This window comes from Chinchilla lanigera, unplaced genomic scaffold, assembly GCF_000276665.1.
Source record: "Chinchilla lanigera isolate Chin_1 unplaced genomic scaffold, ChiLan1.0 scaffold00029, whole genome shotgun sequence".
Taxonomy (NCBI): domain Eukaryota; kingdom Metazoa; phylum Chordata; class Mammalia; order Rodentia; family Chinchillidae; genus Chinchilla; species Chinchilla lanigera.
Window position 1 is genome coordinate 19078149 of NW_004955430.1, and position 11190 is coordinate 19089338.

Consider the following 11190-nt stretch of genomic DNA (forward strand, 5'->3'; position numbering starts at 1 on the left):
TTTGAAAAGTCCTAAATATCTCTAAATTGTTTCATTATCCCATGATCCTAATGATTCGGATGTATATGTATAAAATCACATACAGCATGAGTATATGTGTATACACATATACATATGTGTATATATATATATACACACACATGTTTATACAAAATTCAAAGGTCATCTCTTCATTCAGTAAAATACATGGCAATTCTTATTTCTGATCATATACACCCACACACAAAAAGGGACAACTTTCATATAAAACTATGAACCCTTTTACAAAGTAGTTTATTATGATCACACCTCAGCACAAGCAGTGTTAGGAGCTAACTTATGTCTTGTCTGCCAAACACTATACTAAACTCACCTGATGCCCCATACTCCCATACTTCCCTGTACACTAAATTCTAAAGGCTTAACAGTTTCAAGAAGGTTCAGTAAAGCCAGGTGTTGTGGTGCATACCTGTAATACCAGTACACAGGAGGCTGAGGGAACAGAATCAGGCATTTGTGGCCAGCCCAGCCTAGAGACCTTGTCTAAAAAAAAAGTCCAGGAAGATCTCATCAAAACAGAATTAAACTTTCTAGTAATCTGAGCTACCTATAACAAGCCAAGAATCAAAAGGCAACATTAGAATCTGTAAATGGGGCTCAGTGAGACAGCTATTGCTTATAGCAGATAAATTCAATGACAAAAGAAAAACAGTTAATACACAGTAAGGTTGAAGAACGACCCTCTAGAGTCAGTTAATGACCAGCACCCTGTATTTTCAAAAGGAAAGACATATGTCACATTTTAAATACTCTGTAAAAATTGTATTATTTAAAAGGAAAAGTAATTTAAAGCAAAATAACTATCAAACCCCTGCCCAAAAAGCTATTTGCAGAATATCTCAATACCAGATTATTTCCTCAATGTGTACAATATTTCCTTTACAATTCTGTCATGAATATATCCTGTAAGAAGACAGGACGATTATTAATAGCAAGTTCCAAGAGACACTTATTATTTCATACACTACGTTCTTTTCCTTGTTCATGCAAAAGTCCTATGAGCTAAGTATAATGACTTCAGTTTTATAGATGGGAAAAGTGAAATTCAAAGATGTTAGCTGCCCACAGCTGGCAGCAGATTAGAGGGAACTCAAGTGTCTGAATCCAAACCACACTCCTTATATCAAGGTTACACCACCTGCAAATTTTACCTTCTTTGAAAATAAGGGTTTGGGCTTGTGGCTATTTATTGAATTTCCTATTATTGAATTAAAAAATAGTTCAAAAAATAAATAAATAAAGGTCAAGTGAAGCCGGGAGTGGTGGTGCACGCCTATAATCCCAGTACTCAGGAGGCTGAGGCAGGAGGATTACTGCGAACTCTGGGCCAGCCCAGGCTATATATAAAGTGAGTTCAGGGCCAGACTGAACTGCAGAGTAAGACCCTGTTTCAAAAAGACAAGAAAAAAACAAACAAACAAACAATGTCAAGTGAAGATGACCTGTAATCTAAACACACCCCTTAATCCTAAGGAAAAGAGACCAACTTGCCCAGATACAACGCAGCTCAAACAGAAAATCCCGTGAGGCCACTGCTAATGGCATTTGCAAACAATAAAACAGATAAGGAAGTTCCTCCTGGACAATTATAAGATCCTTTGGGAACAACTTTGAGCAAAAAAAACAAAGAAACAAACAAATAAAAAAAAAACCATAGTAAATAACATGCAGAGTCAGTACACTGGCCAATGACAGCACCTGTACAAATAGTCATGCATGGATGGGGAAGGCAGGGAGCAGAGTCCAGGAAGGAAGTAGGTCCACAAAGCTCAAAATCACAAAGTTAAAAGCAGATGAGCTGAGAAAGTTATATAAGTAATACTTCTAAAGAATAGCAATGACACAATTTTAACCCAATACATGTGTCAGAAGACATCTGATCTAAGACTTGAAATCCCTTTTCTTGTCATTGGTACTGTACATCGAAAGTCACTACTTTTCATAATGCAAAAAAACAGGGGTTTATATATTTGCATATACTGATAAATATACATGTGTGAAATACCCGTTGTTTTCTAACAATTCAAATGTATTTAAAACTGGTAAAAATAAATTTTCATTGTACTAGTACTTACCACTTGGCTAAAACCTTACTTCAAGTTTAAAGCAATGTTAAATACTCTTCAATGATGCTGAAGGCATAGCTCAGTGGTAGAACATTCGTCTAGTATGCAAGCAGCCCTGGGTTCAATCCCTAGCAATGCCCAAGGAAAACCAAACACCCTCTTACTTTGGAATCAATCCAAACTACACTCACTGTATGTACTCAGTACTCCTCCCTGAATGGAAAAAGGCAAGGAAAATTCTCTTTTACTGACAATTATACCAAAACTAAGAACTGTTTTTCTTGAGGATTGACATCACAAATAAAAGCTATATAATTTATTATTTAGCTGATTAAACAATTAATTAGGAAGCCTGCTTAATTTCAAGGTATATCCATGATACTATTCTAACATCCATTCACTGAAAAAATATTATTACTTCCTATATGTTAAGCCCTACAATTGCACTAATTGAGAATTCAGCAATGACCCAGAGAAATTTTATGCACACCCCTGCAGGACTCTGGAATCAGAGAGGAAAATTTTATTCAGATATTAAATTTCTATATTAGCAACTTAATAAATGCTACAGTGCTCAATACTTTTAAATATAGAGGAAGCAGGGCTGTAGTAGAATGCTTTCCTTCAGCAGTAGAATGCTTTCCTAGCATGTATGAGGCCCTGGGTTTGATTCCCAGCACCAAACAACTAAAATAAATAAACACAGAGGAAAGCACTTATAGTTAAGGTGGGATTAACCGAAGCAAATAGAGCTTTCAAGTATCACAGAAGTAAAATCAAGTATGGTATCCCCACAATGAGAAATGGAAGATAAATGGTTTGGCATTAACTATGAATTGAAATCTCAGCTTATCCTCTTACTAACTGTAGGCCCTGGAAACTGCTAGAAAATCTCTCTGCCCGTGACTTCACATCTGTACCACAGAGATAAGTGTCTAAAGCAGATACCTAATAAATGCAAGGCTCACAGGTGGCTTCCTTTAAAATGTCAGTTACCTAGTCTTCACTGACTTGCATTGCAGCAAAAGACAAAACCATACACCCTACATTAGGATTTGCATCAATGTGAGAAAGATGCCATTCCTCCTGCTCAGTGCTAGGATTAGGGAAGAGGATTTCCTTATTTCATCCAAGAGACTACACAGTCTCTAAATGCCACTCAGTGTTATAAATGTAACAATAGTTTCAAGAGAAGGCCAAAAAATTACCACGTATTTCCCCCCAAATATTGGCTCTCAGAAATCAGCAAAATGGAAATCATTTCTGTAGCCTAACTTTTTAAAAATGAAGTGATAGACATTATACATAGTATGTGTATAATTTTAGTAATCTATAATTGCAAGAATGTCTTCCCACAGTACCACTGAGGTGCACCACCACTCACATGATCTCAGGTAAGGATGCATTCTGGAACAAAACCAGGAAAACAATGCCCCTTAAATAAACAATCTGAATAAATCTTTAAAATATTCATGATCCTCAGTCAAAGGTAAGTACAAAGGTCACAAATGAAAACTATAGGTCTAAGAAGTATACATGACCAAGCCAGGCATGCCATGTAATCCTGGAGGCTGAAATGGGAGGATCAGGGGTTCAAGACCAGCTTGGACTACACAATGAGATCCTGTCTCAAAACAACAGAAGTACATAATCAAGCAGTTATTTTTTTATGTCTAAGGCACTGCATTTACAAAACAACACCCCAGTCCCTTCCCACATCCTGCCTTCCCTTTGCAATCCATTCACTAAATCCCTGGACAGAAAGGGGTGGAAAGTGACAGGAGAATCAGGCCAACTCAAAACTTTCAAAAGACTCAGGTATTCAATATATAATTTAATTAAGTATATACTGTGTAATTTTACTGGTAGACATATATTAACAACTTTATGTGGTACCTTTATAACAAGAAACATCAGGTAGTTCACATACATTAGACTATTAACGGTCATCCACTTCACTCTTATGAAGTAGCTGGTATGTTAAACCATGGCATAAAGCAACATAAGAAATGATCCTATTTTACTTAATAGGTAACGCATTTGGATGGCTCAATAATGAAAACCTTGGTGTACAATGAAGCTCCCATGATTGTCCTAATCTTTGTTCTCACTTACCCCCTATGGAAACATCTTTATTAATTTTCTATTTATCTTCCAAGAGTATTTATGCAAATACTGGTAAATATAAACAGAAATTCTCATTCCTCCACAACAGAAAAGGCACTGCACAGTATATTACGATCTGAGCCATGGTTTCTTTTTAGTCAATTAAGCTTACTATTTCTCCATTCTTGTACAGAAATCATCCACATTGTTCAACTGCCATTTTATCACGCAGTGTGAATACACTATAACTAAGTAAACCACTGCCCTACTTGGTTGCTTCACAGTACCTTCTTGTTTGATATGTTTTTAAATCTCTCCTATAATGTAACAAAGTGAGCTCTAATTTATAGAGAAAGTATATTTTAAATAGGTTTACAGTCAGTATCACAGAATTTCCTTTCCTAGATGCCTAAAAATGGAACACATTAGTGATCTGCTTATATTTTCTGAGAACTATCAGGAATTGTCACTTCACATGGGTACAGTCTTCATCAAAATTTAATATATTTGCTTATTACAGCACTTCTCAGAGCCTTTCATACACTGTTACCCACAGAGTCTCCAAAAAATATAATATGCAACATTTTCCAAATTTATTTGGCTACAGAATGGATTCTTGGCAGAACCTCCACTGTCTAGTATTCTGTGACATAAGCCATGGAATGCTATGGGGCAGATGTAATTACTACTGATGACTTAAGCAAAATATCAAACTATGAACACTCAGCTGGAAGTAGTGGCACATTCCTGTAATCCTAGCGCTATGAGTAGCTGAGGCAGGAGGATCGCAAATCAAGTCCAACCTGGGCAATTTAGCAAAAACCTACATAAATATAAAAATGAAAAGGGCTGGGGATGGGGGATGCTCAGTGGTTCAAAGGCCCTCAATTCAACCCCCATTAAAATACACAGACAAAAAAAATGAACATTTAAAGAAGTGATAATGCCAAGCTGAGCTCATTTTTGGAATTCTTTTTTTTTTTTTTTTTTTGGTTTTTTTCAAGACAAGATCTCTTGCTGTATAGTTCAGGCTGCCCCTGAACTAACTATATATAACCCAGGCTGGCCTCGAACTTGTGGCAATCCTCCTGCCTCAGTCTCCAGAGTGCTGGGATTATAGGCATGCGCCACCATGCCTGCTGGAATACTACTCTTTAGCTGGCATTTTTGGACCATAAAATTATTTGAGATCTGAACGTAAAGCTACTTGACCTTCTCCCAGAAAAAATGCACACAGGCAGAAACTCTGTCATAGTTTCTGGGGCTGCATGGGGATTGGCTCCCTGAGGCCAATCCACAGATCCCCCGATCATCTCTCGATACTAAAAGCAATTTTAACTGGATAGTGCCATATTATGTATGGCACCATTAACACGCCAAAGACCAGGGTACACCCCACAGCATTTTTCAGAAAAGCTAATAAAAAGCCAGCGAAGAATTCACTGTGAAGCACGTTGTGCTCTTAAGCAAACAAAGCACACTCACAGAGTTCATATTCTAATGATCAAGCAAAATTACAGTGAGAACGGTTACCTGGGGTTGTGGTCTGATTTTTACACAGTTGCCTTATATTTTATATAAATTGGATCCTTACAGGATTAGGAAAGTTGATTTTTAAGTCACTTTATACAATATGAAATCAAGATTTGTTTTTTTTTTTCTAAGACTAGTTTTCACTATGTTGCGCAGGCTGGCCTGGAATTCCTGGGCTCAGTGAAGCCTCCTGCATCAGCCTGTCTGACAGCTGGGATTATATGCATGCACCATAGCACCTGGCTTGACAGATATTTTAGGAAGTAATACATTTCACATTTGACAGTAGCAGCTACTAGAAAAAGTTGTTTCAAATCTGAATGTAACAATGTGAAAGCACAGAAAAGAAAAATAAAAGTGTGAATTTTAAATGGAAATCATATCTCTAATGTTTTATTGAAGAATTATTTTCTTATTCTCTTTAATGGTTTGAGCAATCTTTCATTCTTACATCTAATAATCTGAGCAATGTAGCTGAGGACAATGATATCCAATGTAACAACCACTGTTGATTCATATTAATTTGTCTTGAGACTCTGTATCACTTTGAATGTTCTTGCTTTGATTTGTTTATGTTCGTGATACTGGTATGCTGCTACTGTTCTATTTTTTTGTTTATTTGTTTCTCATGTACTACTCTCTTTAAAATTAAAAAAAAATTAAAAAATAAATAAATGGAAATCAAAGAAATCCCAGGCATGATTACTCTACATCTGGTTCTGAAAGTACCAGGCTCTGTGCAAGAAGCTTCATGCTAATATGTAATCTGCATCTGCCAAAAGATGGCATTTATAGTTATTCATATTCTCAGGCTCTCAGTTTGCACCTCTTAGCACTCACACAATTTCCCCAACACTCACTAGCTCCTTCCACCCACAGCAAATATTAAAAAGTGCTCAAATTCTGAAAGATGCTTTCTAGACCAAGACACTATCTCAAGAGACAAGATATAATGTAAAATTATATTATTCCTTATCAAAGATGTCTTTAAGAGTATTATAATGGAAACATCTGTAGTACTAACATGGTACTCAATGAGAAGAGAATGCACTGTATATAATGTCTTTTATTCTTATTTTTTGTTGAATACATCACTTCCTAAGCTAAGAGGGTTTCTGTATATTTTCTGTATTTTTCCAAAAGAACAGTATGAAATTATTCTGTATATAAAATAGCACAGTGTTTAGACATGATGGCAAGTTGGAAGAGAAAAAGACTGTCTCCTCTTTTCTTTTCATACTCCTTTAGAAACCATTCATGGAGTCGGACAGAACTCAGTGGTAGAGCACTTGCCTAGCATGATCAAAGCCCTACAGAAGGGGTGGGAGAGGAGAAACAACTCTATTTCCCCTTCTAATAAAATAGGATATAGAGCCACATCTTTCAGTGTGGGTCTATTTTCAAAGATATACCTATTTCTCCATTCTTAAGAGAGAATATATGACTCAACAGTCTCTCCAAACTGGACAACCTGACAGAAAGTATTCCCGGAGTACAGAGAGAGGATGAGATCCATACTGCCTGAGATGTGAACAGAATGAGAACCAAAGGACACTAGTCCACATAACACTCTCTGCAAAAGAAATGAAAAAGGTCACTCAAAATACATATCCACCTTTTTTTGTTTCATTACGAAAGGTGCACTGTGTTCTGCCTTCACTTTGGTACTGCTCAAAACAGACTCAACGCACACCTGTAAGCCCAGCCACTCACGGAGCTGAGGGCATTTCAAGTCTGAGGCTAGTCCAAACTTAACAAAACCTCCATCTCAAAATTTAAAAATTAAAAAGGCTAGGGACGTAGGTCAGTGGTACAGTATCCCTGGGTTTGAGCCCCAGTACCAGGAAAAAAAAAAAAAAAAAAAATACTGCTGAAGTAAACTAATTAAACTAAATTAGAATTTAAGAAAAATTAGTTTTTTATAACATTGTCTTTGGAGGAAATCTGAAAATCTGCTTACAATAGCCCAAATAGAACCTGTCTGTTCTGGCACATCAACGGTTGTCCAGATATAACACAAGCCTATGCTAGGTGCGGCGGGCACACACCTATTAATCCCAGCTACCTGGGAAACTGAGGCAGGAGGCTGTCAAAGTGTGAAACGATCCTGGGCAATTTAGTGAGACTGTCTCAAAGTAAAATTTATCAAAGGGCTAGGGATGCAGCTCCATGGTAGAGTGCTCGTCAAGCATGCAGGAAGTGCTGGGTTCAATCCTCAGTACCATCACCACCCCCCAGAAAAACAAAATCTGAAAGGATGTGTTTGGCCACAATCTTGTAACACTCTTTGAAGATGTGCAACCCATGGAGGTTAAAAAAAAAATCACTAATTTCAGGAATGTAGCACTACTCTAGTCAGCTAGCCCTCTGCCCACAGGAAGATCATTAACAGCACAGTTGAAACTACGTAACACAATGCCAACTACAGATATTTGGGGTATTTATCATCATAATTACAAATACTCCTGAACTTTCTCAAACTGTAAAAACTCCACAAAATATCCAAGTTACTTCCTAAACAAAAACAGATGCAAATTTCATCCTAAACTAGAATGTTAGAATAATTTCATTACTGATACATGTTTACTGCAAAACTAAAAATGTTGAACACACGAAATAGTAACTGCAAAAGAAACCGTAATCAGCAAAAGGAAACTGTGACATAAGTCAAAATCTGTATTGATCTATGACTAACCTGTAACATAAACTTATGAAACACCTGTATGCTCCTTGTATACAAATGGCCCATTTTGTCAGTTGCAGATCCTATCTACTTTAAGATCATATTTGTGGTATGATACATAAGAAGGGGAAAGGAAAGAGGAAGAAAAACAACCTATGACAGGATGTTGACAAGTGTAACTACTAAATTTTTGAATATACTGGTTAGCACACATTGCCACATACCACTAAAATATATACCTGGTTCATCTAACACCAGGCTACTTTGGCTTTCAATTTCAACCTACTCAACTAACAGGAATCTACTGTAACAAAATACCTTTTTTCATACCCTAATTCTCTTACAACAAAACCTGTGTACACAGACCAACAATTTTCCAATCCAATGACCAGACAAAACATTCTTCGATCCAACTCATTGTCCTACACTTTCATTTGGACAGATGACAGATCTGCTGTCTCTTCCTATTATTACAACTCCAAGGACTGTGGCTCAAAGATACTACAGAAAAGGTTAACAAAATCCTGATAATATGCCTAGGATGCTATATCTCTAGAATTATCATTATCCACCCACAGTCCCCAAAGAGAAAGCTTACTTACACACCCAGGAAAAACTTCTATCTACCCATCACCCACAAATTCCAACCTGGTTAGTATCTTCCATTTATGTTAATGACTACTTTTTTAAAAAGCATTTCTAATAGCCTTATGAAATGCTTTAACTGGTCTTCACAAATGGAATATAAATATTATCAACGTGTTGTTCATTCCATAGGCCAAAATGAACTCAATGAACATAGGACTCCACCTTATTTCTCTCTATGCTCTGTCTAGCACCCATGAGATTCTTAATAGCCATAAAAGGAAAGAAATCACTTAACACATTTCGTGAAATAGTACCAAAATTTCAGGCATAATAACTGTGTTAAATTACATACTGCCTAATAGAAAATAGATCATTCTGTAAAACTTGGGAATCTTCCAAACAGGGTGCTCTGCTGTAGCAGAATTTAACCTATACTAGAAAACAACACTGTCAAGTTCAATCAACTCTAAGTGATAGCACATCAAGTTTTTACGAAAGCAAAACAAAAGCCGTATGTTTGTAAGATGAATGGCTTTTCTCCCTAATTCTATGAAAAGTTAAAATTACAGACCAAAAAAAAAAATTTCTTTTTGGAGACAGCATCTGTGTAATTCAGGCTGGTTTCCATTCATGATTCTTCTGCCTCAGCCTCCTGAGTGCTTGGATTACAGGTGCACACCACCACATCCATTACATGACAGAATTGTAGAAGAAACCTTAAAGCTAAATTACGAAACAGATGGGCTGTGACTTATTCAAATTTTTTGCATAGTTAAAAGCCTAAAATGTTATTTTATGGATATTAATTTTATTCTACTTTTTTGGCAGTCTTCTAAGCAGTCTGCTGTGAATTAAAAAAAGTGAAGCTGACAAAAATAATCTCTCACTTTTATGGCTTTCATTTGCCAAGAAAAAACTGGTGAGGAAAGATTTGCCAATAGCCAATATTCCACTTTTTCAGTCTTCAAATTTGAATTTGCTACACCTTCAACCTTTTACTGTCCCCCTATTTTTTTAGACTGATAGCTTACTGTGATTTCTATTACTGATCTGTACCACAGCCAAGACATATTCTCAAAGATTTGGGAGACATATCTTCCAAAGCTTTCCACTGCCATGGCGTTAATAACGGTGTTGAGAATTCTTGTGCTGTCTTCGCACAGCTGAATATAGCTTCTATTAGGTTAAAGCTGATTCTACTCTGTTGGACACCACAAAATAGGTCCTAAATCAGAATTATTACATGGGATGAATGACTTGGAGGGCAACAGCTTTATACATGCTTCTGCTAGCCAAGTAGACCATATCTGAGAACACATCATATTTTCTAGCTTTCACGAAAACTTAAGATGCTCTTTACTGCGGAGCTGAAAATTTGCAAATAAAAACAGGCTACAGTGTATTTGATATACACTATTAGAAAAGCTGCTATATAACAGTTCATTCAAAGACTGCCCGAAGAATTACAGAAGATTCCTTAGGAGTTTCCAGTATTCCATTACCATCTCTGTGAATGATCTTCCCAATAACCACTGCTAAATGACTTCACTGTCTGGAGACTTGGTTTTCGTCTACGTTTAGAGAAATTCATAAATAAACATAATGAAATAATGAATGACTACTCTCCAAGGCCTCGAGGACAATCTTCAAATTAAGGGGGTGGGAGGGGAGTTGGACGGTTTAAAGAAAACTCGAATAAAAACACGTGAAAAGCGTGAAAGCGATTTTCCTGCTAGCTGTAAAGACTGGAAAATTTTCCCTGCAACCTTTCTTCCTTTACTGGTCAGAGCAGAAACTGGATGTAGGAAAATTTCTAACACTCCCATCTCCTTTGAGTCACAAACTAGGAAGGGAGAAGTCTCCGCGGTGGGGGCTCCAGCACCGCACAGGAACGCAGCAGTCCGCTTCTGGAGCATCGGCCCCGCGTCCATCCCCGCCCCGGGGCGCGGGCCTCCCGCAAGCTCACTCTCACCCCGCTCCATCCCTGAGGCCAAACCAGTCTCCCCGGAAACGTGACTTTTGCTAAGTGGGGGAACCCGAGCAGCAGCGCTCAGCTCCGGACGCCAGGCTCTCCGACCGCTCGGCCGGCGACAGGAGGAGCCTCCGGCTCGGGCCGCGGCAGGCGGCGCCGGACCTGGCGGGCGCACCGTCCACGCGGCCAGCGGACGCCCGAAC